The sequence below is a fragment of the Maniola jurtina genome, chromosome 19, assembly GCF_905333055.1.
Source record: "Maniola jurtina chromosome 19, ilManJurt1.1, whole genome shotgun sequence".
NCBI lineage: Eukaryota > Metazoa > Arthropoda > Insecta > Lepidoptera > Nymphalidae > Maniola > Maniola jurtina.
Window position 1 is genome coordinate 11,911,940 of NC_060047.1, and position 21,272 is coordinate 11,933,211.

General features: G+C 39.0%; 1 protein-coding gene and 2 long non-coding RNA genes across 5 annotated transcripts in view; 1 reads left to right on the forward strand and 2 right to left on the reverse strand.

Annotated features, from left to right (window-relative positions):
* The window catches only part of LOC123875265, a 29,534-nt gene extending 28,977 nt beyond the window's left edge, over positions 1–557 (reverse strand). The window contains exon 1 of the long non-coding RNA XR_006798116.1: positions 528–557. This is a non-coding gene — a long non-coding RNA (uncharacterized LOC123875265). The remainder of the gene's footprint in view (positions 1–527) is intronic.
* The window catches only part of LOC123875258 (homeobox protein homothorax), a 476,104-nt gene that overhangs the window by 305,600 nt on the left and 149,232 nt on the right, over positions 1–21,272 (forward strand). The gene's annotated exons all lie outside the window — the stretch shown is intronic.
* Positions 11,451–15,812, reverse strand: LOC123875262. Its single transcript, XR_006798113.1, has 3 exons — positions 15,664–15,812; positions 13,181–13,182; positions 11,451–11,473 (listed from the first exon to the last, which is right to left on the reverse strand). It is a non-coding gene; the product is annotated as an uncharacterized LOC123875262 (long non-coding RNA).

Consider the following 21,272-nt stretch of genomic DNA (forward strand, 5'->3'; position numbering starts at 1 on the left):
AGTGCGAGTCGGACTCGCACACGTACCATGAACTACCATCGTACAAGATATACCTAACATCTTTATTTAGAAGTCTGAAAGTTAATAACCGTCCGCACCATCTTTATGTGATTTAGTTAATTGAATTTTTCGTGAACATGTTTTAATTTTTTTTTGTATGATATAACCACAAGTTCACGGTTTTCGGAGTTTTTCCTTTACTTGAGCTATAAGACCTTCCTACCTGCCAAACATGATTCTAGATTAACGGGAAGTGCCCTATAGGTTTTCTTGACAGACATGGCAGACGGACAGATAGACAGACAAATAGAAAGCCAAATGCCTAAAGCCGAAGAAACGCCGGAATAAACTCTACCATGTGTGGCAATGGGCAGGTCATGTCTGTCGTAGAACCGACGGCCGATGGCCGACGTGTTCTGGAGTGAAGACCGTGTACCGGTAAGCACAGTGTGGGACAACCTCCAGCCCGCTGGACCGATGACCTGAAGAAGGTGGCGGGGAGCGGGTGGATGAGGAAGGCCGAGGACCGTGTTTGGTGGCGCGCTCTTGGAAAGGCCTATGTCCAGCAATGGACGTATACTGTATGGCTAGCAATTCATATTATGCAAAAGACCGGACCATTACAATGCCATTATACAATAGTATTGATTAAATGGCTACATGACAGCGTGTCTGCATTCGCGTGATTATTTCAAATCACCAACACATTACATTAGAGGTAATCTCCGGTAATGGTGGCCGTGATCGCCGCTATGGCGGGTGTTGCCAGTTACAACGGCCTGCGCGCTTTGTGGGAAACGGGACGTTACTGTTCAAAGACAATTGACTGTAATGGAGTTAACACGGTTTGAAACACCATTATGCGAGTACTGTACTTTTATACTTAAATCTTTTATTTAAAAAAAAAATAAAGAATACCCGGCTGAGTTTGTTGTGGGCTCTTCTCAGACCTGGGCGCGTTTGAAAACCTCGTAGCTTTAGTTTTAAGTTTACGTAATTAATTACATATATTATTATAATCACCACTATGTCATCTCTCAAATCTAAAGGTGTACAATATTGTGAATAAATGATTTTGACTTTGACTTTGTTGAGTAGACACAGAGTAGGTAAGTACATGATGTATTTTATGAATTACTGAATAATGCCCGCGGCTTCGTTCGCATGGATGTAGGTTTGTCAAAAATCCGTGGTAACTTTTTGATTTCCTGGGATAAAAAATAGGGTGTCTGTCGTTTTAGTTTAATTTAGTAGATAGGTCTAAATGTACCTACTATCATAATTCATAATATTCATTGCGGAAAGAGATAGCACTAATTTTAGGCTTGCCATTAGCTAAGCTGATTCTGTACCAAAAATCAAGTGGTAAACGTCTAAATGGTACCATTGAAATTAATAAACAAATAGACGCACTTACGGGTTAATAGTGTGCATGATACGACAACCAGGGTTGGAAAAAAACAGTGTTAAGAAATGTTTGTTTAAAACTAAATAAAAACATGTTTGAAACTAGATTTTTATTCATAAAAATGTTTAAACGCCTGTTTAAATAGGTTTAAAACAATGCCAATGATGATGGACGGACGGCAAAGCTCAACACTAAATTGGAATAATTACAGCGCCATCTACCAGCGAGTAGCGGTACTCGACAGCTAAAAATCGATTACGGTTAGTACCGAATTAATTCAATCACCCGTAAGTACTCTGTAAAGCGACTTATTGGTGCCCAAGGTGAAGTAATTTAAATATGGAACGCTGTGTTATGGTGTTGGTTTCGGTCACTGAATGGACATGCACAAGTACGCTGGAAGAGGTGTGCCATACAAAGTAACAGTTATTTTTATGTCGATTCGAAGCGAGCATACCGGGAATTAAAATTGACACTGTGTCAAATGGTATTCGTGTTGACACTATGTTGACAGACGTACCATCACTAACATTTAGTTCCGAGTACACTTGTAAATTTTTGCATTTTAAAAGTATTGTAACAACAGTGTAATATTAAATACCAAATGTAATTTGTGCAAAATGTGTTACCACGATTACACACTCACATGACGATTGAGGGTCGATGCGTATAAGCGCCAAAATCAAGTTGCTTAAAAAATGTCGGCAATCGCAAGTCCAGTGTACTTATATAAGTAGAGGTCAGAGGTTTCGAGTCTTTCTTTTCTTAGCGACAAAACGCCCTGCGGTTGAGCGCATAGTTGAGTCCGACCACAACTCTTAACTCGACATGTTATTATGCTTTGCTAGACCTCGTTAGTGCCTGTTTTATTGTACGCGTTTGTCAATTTTACCCTTTTTTGCTACGACGTCTAAGCAGGCGGTTCTCATTACCGCAAACGGTGCGGTTTCACGCCAACAACGATATGAAGTGTTATGAATAAAGCTAAATTAAAGTCATTTATACGAGGTGCTAGATAATGTCCGTAACATCCCGCCAAGCTGTGGTTTGGACCGATTGTAGATGGTGTCTCAAACAAAATAATGAACCTCATAGTCTGGATACACCGGGATGATAGGAATTTGTTTAAAACTCTAATGTATCAACCCTGCAAACAGCTGATCGCGGGAACATCATTTGTGAACTCGAAGGACCAATAAAACGTTTGTCAAGTAGCAGAGACAACAAAGAATCCATGGCACTAACTATTGGTACATACCTCATTTGTTATAGTATATGATTTAACACACACGCTGCATATTACTGTATACACTATACTAGATAATGCCCACGACTATATACTCGTAAATGACTATGACTATGACTAAAGTTCAATTTCGAAAATCCCGTGAGAACTCTTTGATTTTTCGGGATAAATGTTGCCTTTATCCTTCACCGGGATGCAAGCTATCTCTGCGCCAAATATTTGATGATGCCCGCAACCTCTTCGGTAGGGATTTAGGTTTTTAAAAAATCCGTGGGAACTCTGATTTTCCGGAATAAAGTAGCCTAGAATATAGGCTACTTTACTATTATATATTTCCCTATGTCAAGCTATCTCTGTATTTAATTTGGTCAAAATCGGTAAAGCAGATGAGCCGTGAATAACTGACATACAGACATACCAACTTTCGTGTTTACCTATAATATCAGTATGGATTATGATTAATTTCAGGAAAATTTGTGTTTTCATGAATTTTTCACTGCAAAAATAATAATCATATTGTGTAAGCGTTTCCACCCGAAAGGAATAACGATATAGGAGCTGCTTATAATACATTCCATATTCCGGATCGTAATTGAACATCGTATGCAAATGTACCGCTCGCCTGCCATCTCTTTAATATTTATAGTACCCTGGTATTTTCATATGGAGCAGGTGGTTGGATCTTGTTCTTTCTATTTTGTTATTGTTTCTTATCTTCTATTATTCATTTGTATTGATAAGAGATACGGACCTGATGAAATATTTGAAACTAAGAACTTCGTCTCTAGAGGAATGAGCTTTTTTATTCAGATACTTACTTCAGTCAGCGCGGTTTTCCGGAATGAAAAGTAGTTAAAGTAGTAAAAAGTTCAGCCAAAATCGATTTTCTCATTGTGGCGTGAAGGAGTAACAAACATCGATACTACATTTATAATAACTACGACATTATAAATGATTTTATTAAATCGCTGCACTGAGAGATATTAATCGATTCTGAGATTTCCCAGGCTCCCACTAATTCTTTCACACTACTACACTAAACAATGTCACACACTATGCCAAGTTATGTTGAAAACAATCTTTAAACTAAATTAAATTGATGGGTCGAAATCTACTGCTATCCTTTTCCACGGGAAGCATTATGAAAAGGTCAGCAATACATTCAAGGGACAAAAAAAATACGATTTTAGTTTAATTTCGAGATTTAAGTTCCACAGAATTAGCCATAGGTATTGTTCAGGCAATTCAAAAACAAGACAAAAACAGGTTGCGATGATCTCAAATCTCCAACATTGTCCGTTAACGTAGCCGCTTCGTCGAAGTGTGCATACATCATGAGCTTCGTGGCATAAATCTCTATGATTTCGCATAAATTTGCATTTTAACGGGTGTCGTCGCGCAGACAGCGACCAAAACATTTAGCACTTCATAAAATTAGAACAAAAGGAATGAAGCGAAATCAAGGCCTCGGCCGTTAGTACGAGTATAAATGACACACGTTTTACTCGATCTCATAAAACTGTTACTTTGGAATGCTTAATGCTTTGTGGTTTTAAAAGATCATCTGCAAATACTTAGTTTGAGGACATATTAGAAATCAAAATAGCTTTTGAAGTTCAATATTAGAACTATTTGTAGAGCCGTGTCTTATGGACGTAGTATTTTTTATATATAAAAAATAGTGAGTAAACGAGCAGGCGGGTCACCTGGTGTTAAGTGATTACCGACGCCCGTGAACATTTGCAGCACCAGAGGAACTGCCGATGCGTTGCCGGCCTTTCAGGAATTTGTTGGTATGCCCCTTGAATAACCCCATGTTGTAATCTAGTGGGAACACCGCCGATGGGAGTTGATTCCACAGTTTGCATATGCGTGGAAAAAAGGTGGTATATTGGTGTCAATTTGGTTCTAAACTAAATTAAATTGAAAGGTCTAAAAGTAATGCTATCTTTTAAAGCAGAGAAGACTGTGATAAGGTTCGCAGTATTTTCAACCTGTTTTAGTTAGGTTTAGAGATTATGAACAACCGAATTAGCTCCATTATAGCGATGTTTGTTTTGCAAGCACTTAACTTTTGTTGCGGTAACTTTTAAAAAGTCATTTTGTAGTCTAAAATTCCAGTAAGATTTATTTGGTTAAACTTGTAGCCATTATTTCTAACAGCCACCCCGTCGATGTCGCGGCGGACATTAGCTGCACGGAGCGACATCAGCGGAGCGGAGTCAAAGGAAACTGCCGCGCACGCTTAATCACCGCTGAGACCTGAGTCGTCAGTTTTGTGCACTCTCGCAGAATACGTCATAATACCTTCCACTTATATTATGGTTTCTAGTACTTTGCAGATTTCTCTCTTCGTCGTATTCCTCATTACTGAGGGTCATGACCCTTAATGGTACAGGGTTTCTTAAGATAATAATGAGGTGAGTCGCTTGACTCACAGATTCATGGTGTATGTTCCGTACGATTTGGCTAAGAGCGCGCTTTTTCCTTCATAAATTAATTATTTTGTCAGATACCTATTATTATTATTGATGATACCGCGACCGACTGTTTTACATGCTCTTCGAGGCAGCAAAAAGGTTAAAATCTCTGGTTTGTTCCAATGCGATTTTTACCATCAATTTTTTAATTTCACGAGGAATGTTTAGGCACCTTATGTATAACACATGTATATTAATTATAATGTATGCTTAATTTTGTATAAAAGTATCAAAAACATTAACTAGGTATCATTTAATTAATATCTAGGTATCACCAGACCAGACCAGATTGGAAAACTTACTTACCGTCAATAAAACATATCAATACTAAAACCAAAATAATTACTTATTCCAAGCATATTCTTTTGACTAATTAAAAAAGGTTGTTTGTTAATTGATTTTAATTATTTTTTTGGTCTGGCCACTTTGTACCACCGAAAAATGCATGCGCCGTTCAAAACATTCTGACATTCGTATCTTGAGTGATTGGTCCTGGTGTTGCCTTAATTAAAAACTCCCATATATAGTTTGAGGGTTTTGAAATACTTTATATGCTTTAGGCTTTAAATTAAGAGCGAAAAGGTTGATATTAATAATGTTAAATGCGGGAGGTTAAGAAAAGGCATGTGATTGTATCAGCACGGGGTACAGCTGCCACAGTTTATGAATCATACAGTTCAGAATCCTGCCACTGTAAGCGAAAGTGGAAGCTACGAGTGAAATCAGTAGCCTGGGGCTTCCTGCCATAACCTGCATTAGAATATAATAGAATAGAATAGATTTTTATTCAAATAGACTTTTACAAGTGCTTTCGTCAAATGATTTACCACTGGTTCGGAATGCCGGTCCTACCGAGAAGAACCAGCAAGAAACTCGGCGGCATTAGTTGTTACAAGCCACGAGCGATTTGACGTTAGCCATTTCCACGTAAGCAGAGCGGAGATGAGATGGTGTTCAGTTAACCAATCGGATTTTTAAAAGATGACATGATATTTTATCAGTCACATAAGAATCTGATAGGTCGACTGAACGCATCCTCTCTCTGGGCTTATCTTACCCTCCAAGATGTAATGGCCATTTACAAACTGTGTGATTGCTAAACCGCGACGCGGTCCAGTATCGAGGGATCAGTGTGTACAACTCCGGACGATGACATCGTCCCGGTTTCGATAAAGTAAGGCTTTTTGTTTTTAGTATTAATTTTCGCCTCGCGATACAAAGATGATACGGGTGCGGTCGTGCTCGATTTTTGCATTTTTGCATGTTTTTTAGGGTTCCGTATCTCATGAGAAAAAAGGAACTCTTATAGGGTCACTTCGTTGTCTGTCTGTCATCAAGACCGGTCAAAGATCAAAGCCTCTAGTGTACTTCTCGTTGACCTAGAACCATGAAATTTTTCAGGTAGCAAGGTCTTAAAGCACAAGTAAAGGAAACAATCCGAAAACCGTGAATTCAAAAAGGAACCCTAATAGGATCACTTCGCTGTGTGTTTGTCTGTCTGTGTGTCAAGACCCGTCAAGAGAATCAAAACCTATAGGGTAGGTACTTCCCGTTGACCTAGAATCATGAAATTTGGCAGGTAGCAAAGTCTTATAGCACGAATAAAGGGAAAAATCCTAGAACTGTGAATTTGTGGTTACATCACAAAAAAAAAAAAAGTGTTATTTCTTATACGATGGTACGGAACCCTTCGTGTACGAGTCCGACTCGCACTTGGCTGGATTTTTTTGCATTTTTTCCACCCGCTTATAATATCCTGTAGTCTTGCGAGCCCCCCGCTAAGTAACTGCTGAGATTGCGTGATATTATCATTTTTTTCTGCCTTTAACTGAATATAATTAGAAATATACGAAAGGATTTGTTTACGCCACATAAATAAGATGGCCTTTTTTTCCAAAAAAACATAAGTATTTTTTCATTACAAGTAGGTATAATTTGTTACGGCTATACTTACGTTTGTCGATGTAAGCCCCGACTAGTTTCGAACCCATCCTTTGCCTCAGGGACTCTGCTCGCGACGCGTTTGGAACCCATCCTTTGCCACAGGGACTCGGCTCGCGACGCGTTTGGAACGCATCCTTTGCCACAGGGACTCTGCTCGCGACGCGTTTGACACGCAGACTCAATCTGTCGCGAATGCATTCTCTTAAGAACAAAGGCAACACGGTAATCACAACATCCTTGGTTTTGAACCAACGTAACTAAATCTCAAGTAGGTACAGGTATTACTATCAAATGAAAGATGGCCACGTCAAAGGAACACAGAGACAAACATCGGATTAATCCCCCAACAAGTAGGTATTATATTACAGGCATGTACCCAGCGCTCATGAGCTCGGTGGTGTTCATAAATACGCGATATGAACGGCCGCACACGCTGTGGATTAATGCTCCCCTGGTACCAACCGGTTGACGCTACCAGGCGTAGGTGGATCCGAGATTAGTTACTAGTGAGTGCCATAAGTTTCGAGAAAAGAAAACGGACAAAAAAACCCTATTTTAAAAGGTGGAACAGAAAATATTTTAATACCTAAGCTAATTTTAATACAGTAGGTAAACAAATCTCAATTAAAAAAAATAACACGACTGCCCTGGCCATATTGATTTTTTTTTTTTCAAAAAATTTGCAGCCAGTGTCACTTGGGATGATGTAAGAATTCTAACGATACCCCATGAGAAGTTATGGTGGAATAAAGTCACATACATCATCATCATCATTTCAGCCTGTACAGGTCCATGGCTGAACATAGGTCTTCCCTAAAGAGCACCACCACACCCGTTCTTCAGCCTTCCTCATCCAGCCACTTCTCACCAGCCACTTCTCACCACCCTCTTTATATCATCAGCCCATCTTGCTGGAGGGCGCCCCATAATACGCTTAGTTATTCGGTCTGTACTCTAGAACTTTCCGTCTCCACCAGCCATCACTCTTGCGACAAGCATTGCCACTTCAACTTGCTAACTTGGGCTATGTCAGTGATCTTGTTTCTCCTGCGAATCTCTTCATTTCAAATCGTATCCTTCAGAGATACTCCTAACATAGCCCTCTCAATACCGTCGCATAGCCATCACATAAATATTATTATGTATGTATGATTTCAGGCTGTATACCTACCTTTAAAACATTACACTCCTTTTTTCTGGCAATCATGTAATAAATAATTGCGTGATACAAAATTCCGATACATACAGCGTGGGTTTCAGGCTATCTATTCCTGCATAAATAAAACCCAATAATTGTACAGTACATCGGATTCAATTTAGGGAATTTACATTTTAACGATGTGTCAAATGGGAATCAAATCGGTTCGACTTCGTTATGGACGCCGCCACCCCCAGTTTAACCCTCTACTTTGCAAACTTTAATATAGTCAATCTTTTTACATTTATGAATATAAAAGTCAACTTAAAATTGACCTTAGGTTTTATTGACTTCAAAGTTTTATTGTAATATTTTCACTTAAGAACCATCAATGTCGCCTTAATCAAACACAACTCACTTAATTAAACTTATTGGGAAAATAGTTTTTTTTTTAATTAAAAAAAATGATAATTTGGATTTCCACAAATTCCAGAGCGAAGCCAGGTGTATCTAATTTACCTACTAGTGAATATTTGACAGAAATCATAACATTGTAATTATAATCAGCTAAGTAATCATTATTAAAATTTAATTTACTAAATTGTCATCCTTTACCACAAATCTTCTTTCATAATGAGAAGGATTTAGATTTTAGGACATAGTCCACCTCTGGACAAGTGCGAATTGGTAGACCTAACACACCTTTGAAAACATTACGGAGAACTCTCAGATATGCAGGATTCCTCACGATTTTTCTCTTCACTCTTCATACACAACCCCGAAAAGTTAGAGGTGTGTAGAGCCCCAGACCTTTCAAATCAGACGCTAAGTCCTAACCACAAGGTCATCACCACTTCCCCAAATAAATACCTACCTAAAATAAAATGGTCCCAAAATGTAGTCTCTTTACGTAACATAAAACAGAGCTAAGAACCCATTTAATGCCGCGAGACGTCAAAAACCGCTTTTCACAGCGACACCTAAGCAATAAAGTAGGACCATATCAGCGTATCTGCCTTAATGAAATCCCCGCGTATCGCGCCCAATCCGGACCCTCTTGCTTAATATATGCGATTTTTATCGGCTCCCGAAAGGACAGGGTTAAAAATAGAGTTGGACCATAGGTAACGGGAAAGCCTTTTCATATAATGTAACACTTGCTACCTTACAGAAAGTAGCCTGTGAAAAATCACGAAGCAAAGTTTTTATCCACTGTTACTGTTAAGAAACTGTTAAGAAAAGAGATGAATCATCTCATAGGTGACGTGAAAAATCACGGGAACCTTTTCATAACATGTAACATTTGCTATCTTACATGAAGTAAGCCTGTAAAAAATCAAGAAGCAAATTTTTATGCGCCACCAAACGTACAGCGTTCAAAATAGAGATGGACATTTCACGGGAAAAGTCCAATAATTCTTAAAGTAAGTCAAAGTGTAATACTTGCTACTTACTTACTTACTAAGCGCTAGGATATGAAACACCCTTCCAGTATCAGTTTCCCTCTTCAATTTTAATATGGGCAACTTCAATACAAGCGTGAATAGGCATCTTCTAGATAAGCGCACTCCATCTTAGGCTGCATCATCACTTGTCAGTAAGTATTATTGCAGCCAAACGCTTATTTTTAAATTTCTCTCGCGACAGTCACCGACCCAAGCTAAAAATCTCTCGCATCGCTGCGTGTTAGGAACAGAAAAACATCTTATTGAATTAATGTTGCAAGCGATTGTAGGTAAGTGTGAAAACTGAATAACCGCCTTTCGTGAAAAAATTACATGTGAAATCATAATTTCACCAAATGAAAATGGTATAAAAATAGAAAACGCCCATCTCTAGTTAATTAAAAATATGCAAAAATCAGCGCCCGGGGTGAATATTAAGCAATGAAATTTTGTATAATATTCCGCAATTAAAATTCAAATTGAAATCAATGCGCGGATGAACGTTTGTGGGGGATTCCGCATTTCGTAACGTTCGGTGCGGAATTCCTAATCCCTTAATATGCGTTTTGCGACATGGGGCTTTGCGAAAGTGCGGGCCCGAGGGCATCGCGACTTAGGTCATTATGCATATTAATATATTCGTTGATTATCTTCAACATGCTGTGTGTATTAGTGTAATGTTTTTTATATTACTGCTAAGATGATGCTCGCAAGCGCAACTTCGTTCGCGTGGATTTAAATTACTTAATAATTATAAAAATCTTACGAGAACTCTGGTTTTCCGGGATAAAAAGTAGTAAAACGCTTAAAAAATTCTAAAAAGCCGTGTACAAAATATTCTTGAGCCGTCTCCACAGTTTATGATTTAAAAAGGCACCCATAACTTCTATCTGGCGGATCATTCCAAGTGTTTTTCTCTTTTAATTGGCGTTTACATCCACCGCCTTTACTGTCCTAAGAAAACGCCTACCATTATGTGATTAGTGGAAATGGGTAACGACCCTCAACAATGCAGAATACAATGAAGAAATTTATAAAACACTTGAAAATACTAAAGACCAACCAACATCCTAAATCCGCATTCGTTAAACGGTCGAAAAGACCGAGCCGTGTACAAAATATTCTTGAGCCGTCTCCGCAGTTAATGGTCTATAAAGGCACCCCATAACTTGCCTATCTGGCGGATCATTCCAAGTGTTATTCCCTCTTAATTGGCCGTTCCGGACGGAATCGTCAATTCGAGATATTAAACTAATTTTCAATGCGTTGTAATCGCGGAGACGTGCCTTTTGTAAGGGTTAAATTGTCATTTGAAATCTCGCTGTCATTTTTAATGGCGATGGTTGCGTTTGGGACGTTTAAGATCGTCGGGAAATGTCTGAATTAATGTAATGAGTCCAAATTGTTTGAATATAGAGATCTTCTAAGTGTTTAATTTTAGTATTTTTTCTATATGTTGTAAGCTGTGATAGCATTTTAACGTAACTATCGCGAGTGATTTTCATTATAATAACTTACGTCGACTAAATACTCGTACGTGAGCATAGCCGTGGCCTTGTAGTTGGGGTTCGATCCCGATAAGCACCTCTTTTCTAACTTTTCTAGCTAGTGCGTTTTGAACAATGGTGAAAATTTAATTAAAAAAAAAAAGAATATTAGCCATGCTACTCATGACTAATACTCCCCTTTCCCCTCCAATTAAGCGTAAAGCTTGTACCAGGAGTGGGTACGACAATAGTGCAACGGGTGGGGTTTGAACCGCCGACCTTTCAAAATTCAGTCCGCTCCTCAACCGTTGAGCTATCGAGGCTTCTATTAATTAATTATGAAGAAAAAATATCGTGAGGAAAATTTCATGTCTGAGAGTTTCCATAATGTTCTCAAAGCTGTGTGTAGTCTGCCAATCTGCACTTGACCAGCGTAGCCAGGTCGGACTATCGCCAACCCTTTTCATTCTGACAGGAGGCCCCGTGCTCAGTAGTGAGCCGGTTACAGGTCGTTGAAGAGGGACATAGCTGCTAACGCGACTCGATGTCGGTCTCGGCCATTCCGGCCTGCAACTAATTGTTATTTGAATAAAAACGTGACGAAACTGCCGCGCGCCGACCGCCATCGAGCTGCACGCGGTACGCATATTGAGGGTTTTAACGTTATTAAAACGCTTTAATGGGTAGTAAATCTTTATAGGTACTTCATTATGATGCGGTGTTAATAGGCTGCCGTGATTATGTGCGGAGATTTTTAAAAAGATCTCTATTTGTACCTAGTAGGTATAATTAATGTGTAGCGGACACTGACGAGTCGGCATTTTTTTTTGGTCCTGTAACTTTTACATTTAATAAATAATTTGAATAATAATAAAATGTAATGAATAAGAGCAACTAGTTTTGCTCTGTACAAATAAAATCAAGATTTTCTATAAAAAAATATTTCTGAAGGTTTTCTATAAAGAATATTTTAATGACACCCAGTAAAGCAGCAATGTAGACCCAAACAATGTCAAACGACTTCGGTGGCTATCACTCAGTGTTAGACACTGAGTAAGCGAATTACCTATCAGTTACTATTGAAATACTGACATCGATACATTAAAATAAAGTTTATCAATTAAACATTTGCATGATCGCCATTTGCTAATGAAAACAAGACAGATAACTGTGTCAAACCATTACCAATTGACAGCTTAATGTGATTGGATGAAGTTGTTACTTTAATCCGTGCCAACTATTTAACTATTCACTATTTCCACAAATACTATTGCGAATAATGTGGGAACTAATAATAATATGGGGGATTTTGCCAGAAGTATCTCGGACTTTACGATTATTAGATAGATGGACTAATTAAATTAAATCAAATTTATTCACTCAAGATATTCTATATTATTTCAACATGGGGTTATTTAAGTGGATTCCTGAAACGCATTTGCGGTTCCTCTGGTGCTGCAAATTTTCATGAGCAGCAGTGATCACTTAACATCAGGTGTCCCATCTGCTCGTTTGCTCGCTATGTTTGCTAGCTATTGAAGTTTTCTTGCTTAATGTGGCCTTGGTCAGATTCATCGTGTAGTTATAGTAAAGGTGCATATACACATTCGTATGCGGATGAAGTCACACATTCGTCTGCTGTTTGATCTTGCATTCGCGTAGTCACCGCGCAGTGGCGAGATCATGCACAACAAAAAACAACTTCACGACCATTTCTCACGAGGATCAGCGAGCCGCGAGGCGAATATGTAAATAGACGGTAACTGGTGTCAATTCAAGGGCACGGATTGAACTGATTTAGAAAACGCCATATTGTCCGTCTAATGTCCGCCCATCTAATTGAGCGGTCGGTGATTATCTCCCCGGTCGTAAACCGAACGTTTTGTACGCCGTTTTATGATAGTTAGCGGTGCTAAATAAATCAGGTGAAAAACAAATATTACTGTCAGTGCAGAGGGCGTCATAAACGGGCGGAGGTATTCGCGATTATTTATTTCGTCTGAAATAACTGCTGATTAGTACAGGTTCGCACATCTCGAGAACGTTGATGTTGTTCGAGTATCGAAACACTATAACGTCGACGCAAACTGAACTTACACTCAGCAATTTTTTTGGGTATATAAATCACTTGATGTTAAGTGATTACCGCTGTCCATGAACAGCATTGCATTGGTTGATCCGCGCCTTAAATAACCCTACGTTGAAATCTATTATGCAGAAGTTTCAGGCTTCAATTCATCCATATTCTTGTAATTCTATCGCCACCGCTCCAAGAAGAAGTGTCGTGAACTAAAATGATTACTGAAAAAACTACTTGAAAAACTAATTCAATTTTACTTGGACTTTTTTGGACATGTTTCGATAAAGTATTTTAAACGTTTCTAGTTTGTAGTGTTCTATCAACGTTGGAGAGATGAAGTCGTACTAAGGTATGTGCGCGCGCGTCGCATCGTTAAATGCAGTCTCGCTCATTTCGCGAATAATCTGTGGATTAGCGGTGGACTGATGTTGGCGCGTTTTTGGTGCGCGCTCCTTGCGTGTATTATAAATAAGAGAATAAATTCACCGCGTTGAACCTGATCGCATACTAATGTACGCACTGTTAGAGCCGCACGTGCAAAATTTAACGCATTTTTTATGATAGAAATGTGACCAACACTGTTTTTTAATTCCTGCTGGACCCAGACCTTTCGAAGAGCTGGGTTTTGAAGGTGGACTTTTGAAGGTGGATGAAGGTTATAAGACACTGCGTTTATGGGTAGGTAGATACGCGGTCTCCACTCCAGAACAAGTTAGCATTATTGGCTATTAACATGCGACAGGCATGACCAGTTCATTGTGAATTAATTAATGACTGTATCATTTGTTTTACAACAAATGATACATGATGTATATCATATACATCATATATATGATGATATATGATGTTTGTTGTTGTTGTTTGTTTGTTGTGTTGTTGTTTGTTTGTCAACGATCACTATGTAATTCTATGCATAAGATGGCCAATAGGAATAATTTCTTTTGCGGGCTGCAACTCGCTTTTGTTTAGAGACGTGTGTCTAGTGTCCTATTTATTTTGACGGCTTCATAAAGTTTTGTTTGACATAGCCCTTCTATGAATACTAATTTAGTCTAATGGATCGCATTAAAATACGCCAATGAAATGCAGAATGCGGATGCGTTGCGGCTCTGTTTGTGGATTGCGCAGTGCGTGAAAGTTTTGCGTCGCGTGCGGCGGTGTGCGGTCAGCGTTACCGTCCCAACGCGTTAGCCAAATAGTAATTGCTCGGCTGTTATGCTTTCCTGGTACTTGTTTACTGGGGCTTAATTAAGAGCGCGCTTATTTATGTTCTACGTGGACCTTTGCCCAACTCGGGCATAAAATAGGCCGGCAAAACGCCTGCTAGAAAAGATAAACCATTTCAAAGGTCCCTGAACAAATAAAATTATAATCGTTTTATGAGTTATGTCGGTTTAGTTTTACGCCTGTTTTGGATAAACAAGTTTTAGAAACTAAAATCTCTTTATTTATGTGTTGTTATGCCTGTGTTCTTATGTTCGGTAGAGGTAACTCATTCGTCCTCCACATATCCTGGTTTGGTGTCTAATATTTACAGGTACAAGAATTTTGCAATACTCTCAAAGTAATAGGCTCTAAAATTGAAAAGGAAAGATTTTAGAGGTAAGAGATGATTTCTTTAAGATACATCATGTGATAAAGCTATTTTTCCCTAAGAAACTCCCTTATTATTAGGTATATTTTCTTGACTATAGGGTTTGTCATAATATGCCATTAGCCCATTTGGGTGAACACGTTCAGATTGGACTGCATTTTTGCAATCATTAATTTTAAAAGAGTAGAGCAAACAAACTGCACTGATTTTCGGAAAATGCCAGTTTGAGTAGTCCGCTTAGTATATTATTAAAAAAGAAATCTAAAACGGGCCTGTTCATAATCCTAGTTCGAGAGTTCAGTGAGAGGCAAAAAAAAACCATCTTTTAATGCATCTGTAAATCCCGGATTTTCGTGAGATTTGAGTTACTTACATGGCAACCCTAAACAGCCCGCTTTATCATCAAAAAACGAATCTAAATCTGGCCTGATCATAATCCTAGTACGAGATTTGTTCAGTGAGAAGCAAAAAAAACATGTCTAAATGCATCTGAACGCCTACCTCGTTCGGTAGTGATGTATCGCGCGTAAATATAGAGCGGGCGACAACGTCTACCGTCTGAATGCTTAATTTAATCCCTAACTTAAAGCCACTACATTGACAAAATGTGTCCTAAGAATATAGGAATATACCTAACTGGTTGCCCACAATTATATTCATGTAAATGCTATGCTAATTATATGTTGACAATAGTGATGCCCGGAACTTCGTGTATATTTAGCTTTTTGAAAGTACCGTGGGAACTCTTTGATTTTCCAGGATAAAAAGTAGCCTGTGTGGTAATCCAGGGTATACCTATATATCTGAGGTAAAGGTTGTAAGTTTGTTTGTAGGGGATAACCTCTGAAAGTATTGAATCGATTTGGAAAATTATTTCACCAGTATAGAAAGATACATTATTCCTGAGTAACACAGGCTATATTTTATTTAAAAAAAAAATGAGATCTCAACGAAAATTGTGATAAGCACCCGTGCGAAGCCGGGCAGGTTGCTAGTATAATATAATATTATGATCTCCATTCCGAATTTCAGCCATATCCGTCCAGTAGTTTTCCGTGAAAGTGTAACACACACACACACAAACACACACACACAGACACACACACACACTTTCGGCCCTATAATGTTATTGTGACTAAGCATGGTAGCTAGACCTAGAGTAGGTATAGCAGGCGGCATATACCTACATTTGACGTGAATTTCACGGGCTCGCCATTTCCGAACGGGGGCCGTAATTAAAAACAAACGGGCGTGCCATTGTTTACGTTCCACGTAGAGCCTTTGTGTGGGCGCGGTGTGATGACTGAGGGAAATGTGCTGTGCTGTTTGTGTGGGGGATGGTAATATCGGCCAATGGTTGGTGTAACCTGGTGGAAAGAGGTGATGAAATCTGAGTGCATCATGCTTAGGCTTTGTATTTGAATAGCTCATTTTATATCTTATATGATTTTTACATGCTCTTTTGAAATGTCGACTGTCTTTTCAAGGTCTACTAAGGGTCTACTTTACATACAAACTATTTTCAGCTACTTTTTGAAAAATCTTGTACTACAAAAACTAAGAACCAGCAAGCGTATTTGAACATGTTCCTTTCTATTAAAATTGCAAACTATTATGTTGTATTTCGAACAATTTGAACATAATGCAAACAGATTTTGAGTCTTATTTGTTCCACAACTTAGGAGAATTCTTATCGGAATAAAAATAAGTCGCTCAAAAAGAAATTTTGTCGTCCTAATCAACCAACTTCTAAAAAAATGTCCCAAAAATAGCACCGACCGCTCAAAAATTCGAAGCCAATCGGTAATTATTATAAGAATCGCTCAAAGGGACAGCCTGGATTAATGACATTATGGAATTCCACCAGATTTCCAATAAGAGGACCGTACCGACACATTCCAATCGCACCCGGCCACGTCATTACGTCACCCAATAAGCTTCCAGGAGCGGTGCAAGCAGGGTACTCTTTTTAAGCCTGTATAGATGTACCAACTTACAACACAATTTAGATTTCCGATCATTCTGAAATTGGTGTTAGAAGCGATGTTAAGGATAGTGCAAGGATTTAAGATTTAAAGTTAGAAGTGTAGTTAGTGTACTTCAATACGCCTTCTTTATCTTAATACACATAGATAGTTGGGCAGCGAACTTTTTCGTTGTTGGTTGTCTAGATCATAGATAGAGATAGAAGTCTGTAATGATGTATTGTTGGTTAGTTATGGAATTGGACTAGATGACGCAGTGACACATTCCGATCGCACCCGGCCACGTCATTACGTCACCTAATAAGCTTCCAGGAGCGGTGCAAGCAGCAGCGCTTTTTAAAGACATTCCAACATTCAATTCAAAATTAAGATGTCGAACAAAAGTCGGCAGCAAACTTTTTGCATAATGATTGTCTGGATAGCTTATTTTAATAATAATATTGTTGCCCATTATGAAAATTTCCACCAGATTTCCAATGAGTTATATAAGTTTGTTTTGTCCCCCCAACTCGGCTGTAATTTTTTACTGATTGAAACCCAGCCAAAGTCGCAAAATCTGTAGACGGTTTAATAAAAACAACAATTGCAATGCAATATCACCTTTATTGTTATGCGTATAAGGTTTTTGAAGATTTTAATGGGTATTGGCGATAGAACTTCCAGTTCGGGTGCCAATTTTAATTAGGCCCTTCCCCCTTAGTCCAGATGAGGGTGTTTGCAAATAGCAGGCCGAAGAAGCCAATCCATCAAACGCTGAGCGTATTACGACACCCTGCTTGTCGCTTTATAGGGATTGCGGATTACATGTATCGATGTTATATTTCGGATGAATATATTCGTCGTGCTATCTATCGATATAATAATGATTTGCTGACAAAATCTGCTATGAGACACTTAGGTTTAATTACAAGTGTAAATTAAAAATTTATAACACCCCCGACAAGTGAAGGTTACAGAAACTAGAAAAGAGCTGATAACTTTCAAACGGCTGAACCGATTTTCTTGGATTATAGCTAAGAACACTCTTGATCAAGCCACCTTTCACACAAAAAAAAACTAAATTAAAATCGGTTCATTAGTTTAGGAGCTACGATGCCACAGACAGATACACAGATACACAGATACACCGATACACAGATACACACGTCAAACTTATAACACCCCTCTTTTTGGGTCGGGGGTTAAAAAATACTAACAGTTCATATTTCGGATACCTTTTCGGTTAATTAAATTATACTATAAGTAGCCAGGATTTCTTTAGAAATGGGATGACATGGGAATGGAATAAATCTTACCTTGGAAAATCAACGAGATCCTGCGGGAACATGAAAAATCGAAATCCGCGTACACGAAGTCGTCTATTAAGCAATATTTGCAAGCAACTTTTGTAACTGGAAAAAATATTTTCATATTTTAAATGAATAAAATTATAAGTACCTAATTATTCGAATATGTAAATTTTATTTGAATATGTAAATCTATTAGAAATTTACAAATAAAATAGGGACACGGCCTTAGGCCACGAACATCAAAGTGATCAAGCAGGCTTGCAATGCACATTATTATCTACAAGCGACCAAGAAGACATGCTAATTCCCTATCATCGATAGCTTGATAGCCCTGCACTCATTTGCTTGCTGCACTAACATTGAGGGCAACGATACGACATCTTACCGAGTACTTTATCCTTCTAAACTATATCTACCAGACTTTCAAAGCTTTTTAGGGTTTGATTTAGCATTAGGGAGGCTTCGACCGTGGTTAGTGACCACCCTACCGGCAAAGCCAAGCGATTTAGCCGGTACGATGCCATGTAGAAACCAAAGGAATATGGGTTTAATAAAAACTGCCATTTCCCTTCCAGGTTGGCCCGCTTCCATCTTAAACTGCATCATCACTTACCACCAAGTGAGATTGCAGCCAAGGGCTAAGTTGTATCTGAAAAAAAAAACATTATTATCGAATAGCGACCAAGAAGAAATGCTAATTCCCAAGTGTCGATAGCTCCCACGCTGGGCCATCACTAGCGGCGCGTGCTTTCAGTTGATTGGCGTAACTTGATAGCCCTGCACTCATTTGCGCACTGCACTAACATTGAGGGTAACGATACGACATCTTACCGAGCACTTTAACCTTGCCCATAGTAAGTGACAGGTCGAGATGGCAATCGGGGCCATCGGGGACAGGGGACCCCCCCCCCCCCCCCGCCGCCGCCTTATGCCGATTGCCATCTTGACCTGTCGGGAACTATCGGTATCTTTGATTTCACGCCACCCTTAGCTTGATATTTGACAGATGTCGATTCTGGATCGAACCGAGACTTTCCTCATTCTAGTTTACTCTGTCTGAGTTGAAAGATTTTGAACTCGAAGTCTCCAATAGGTAGGTACGAGGAATACCCAAAAATAAATATAAGCAGCGCATAGCGATAAATATGAATCTCGTCCACGCCACGAACTGACACGTCTTCGTAGATGGTTATCTCGGGACAGTTAATCACGCTTAAAACGTTGTCGAGCGTCGCATTCGGCCGTTGAACTTGAGACACATCTACGAAACGCACGTATTGATATTAAATTGGTCTAACTTGTACTGAAACAAGTGTAAATTAAAAATTTATAACACCCCCGACAAGTGAAGGTTCCGGTAACTAGAAAAGAGCTGATAACATTCAAACGGCTGAACCGATTTTCTTGGATTATAGCTAAGAACACTCTCGATCAAAGCCACCTTTCAAACAAAAAAAAAGTAAATTAAAATCGGTTCATTAGTTTAGGAGCTACAATGCCACAGACAGATACACAGATACACACGTCAAACTTATAACACCCCTCTTTTTGGATCGGGGGTTAAAAATACAAGTTGACAGAACTAAAATATAACGAAGTATTCCTCCGAAGAAACCTTAGCTCTTGAGCGTTGAGCTCGATAGCTCAACAGTCGAGGAGCGGACTGAATTCCGGAAGGTCGGTGGTTCAAACCCCACCCGTTGCACTATTGTCGTACACACTCCCGGCACAAACTTCACGCTTAATTGGAGGGGAAAGGGGAGTCATGATTAGCGTGGCTAATATTCTTTAAAAAAAAATTACAGATACAAATCACACTGCATCATCTCAATCTATTGTAAGTACTGACCACGGATCTCCTCTCAAGATCAGTAAGTTTTGTAATATTTCGGCCACAATTGGGTATAGCGGAGTTATAACCATCGGATGACATTCGATACAACCACAGAACGACTCTTCTTCTCAAAACTGGATCTCTACTGAGCGAAAAAAATCGTTTTACTTTCCCAAAATCGCAACCCTAAAATTCCAACCCCATGTATTTGTAACCAAACAGTTCGTACCCCAAGTTTGGTGGTCTGCGCTTTCGCACAGGGGTCGCGGGTTCGGTGTCGGGTTGCGGCAATCGGCTTACAAACGCCATGGGAGCAAACACCACACCGTGGATGGATTTGCTCTAATGAGCAGTTTTAGTCCCATGGAAGATACGCTTTATTATGTTTTCCCATCGTGTTATATACGTCAGTGTACAATGGTAGTTATTTAGATGGTCCTAACTCCTATCTATTACTATCTCATGCTTGAAAACTCAAGTCTTCGAACAGTGCGTGTTGCCAGTGATGACATATGGATCCGAGGCACGGTCGCTTACCATGGGCCTCATAATTAAGAAAACCGGCCAAGCGCGAGTCAGACTCGTGCACCGAGGGTTCCGTACTCGGGTATTTTTTCCGACATTTTGCACGATAAATCAAATACTATTATGCATAAAAATAAATACAAATCTGTTTTAGAATGTACCTACAGGTAAAGCCCATTTATGTAATACCCCACTTGGTATATCTTATTTTGAAAGTTTGTTTTATCTACATCTATATTTAATTACTTCGTGATTATGTCGCCCCATTTTGAAAGTTGAAAATATTAACTATTATGTTCAAGAAGACATTTTGATTTTAATTTTTTTTTTGTGATGTAGTAACCACAAATTCACGGTTTTCAAATTTTTTCCTTTACTTGTGCTATAACTTGTAAGTACGTACCTTATGGATTTTCTTGACAGATACCTACTACATACGGACAGACAGTCAGACAGACAGACAGAGAGAGGTGTGGAACCCTAAAAAAACAGAAATAATTCCACCCGGTGGATTCCAAGCGGGTCAACTAGTTAACTTATAAACATAAAATATTCAAGCCGAGAGCGACATCGATAGTGACAATGACAATGACGGAATACCCATCAAGTACCCCGTGCCTACCCCGTGCGTACCGCGTACCGACCGGTAGCCTGCATTGTGATGGTAATGGGGGCAAAGTAATAAAATTACTCTTACGCCATTACCCGCTACCCCTCGGCGTTGCGCTGCTGTGTTATACAGGGTGATGCGAAAATGATTTGATATTGACAACAATAAAAAGATATGCCTATGAGGGCTGTATTCGCCAACGTAAAA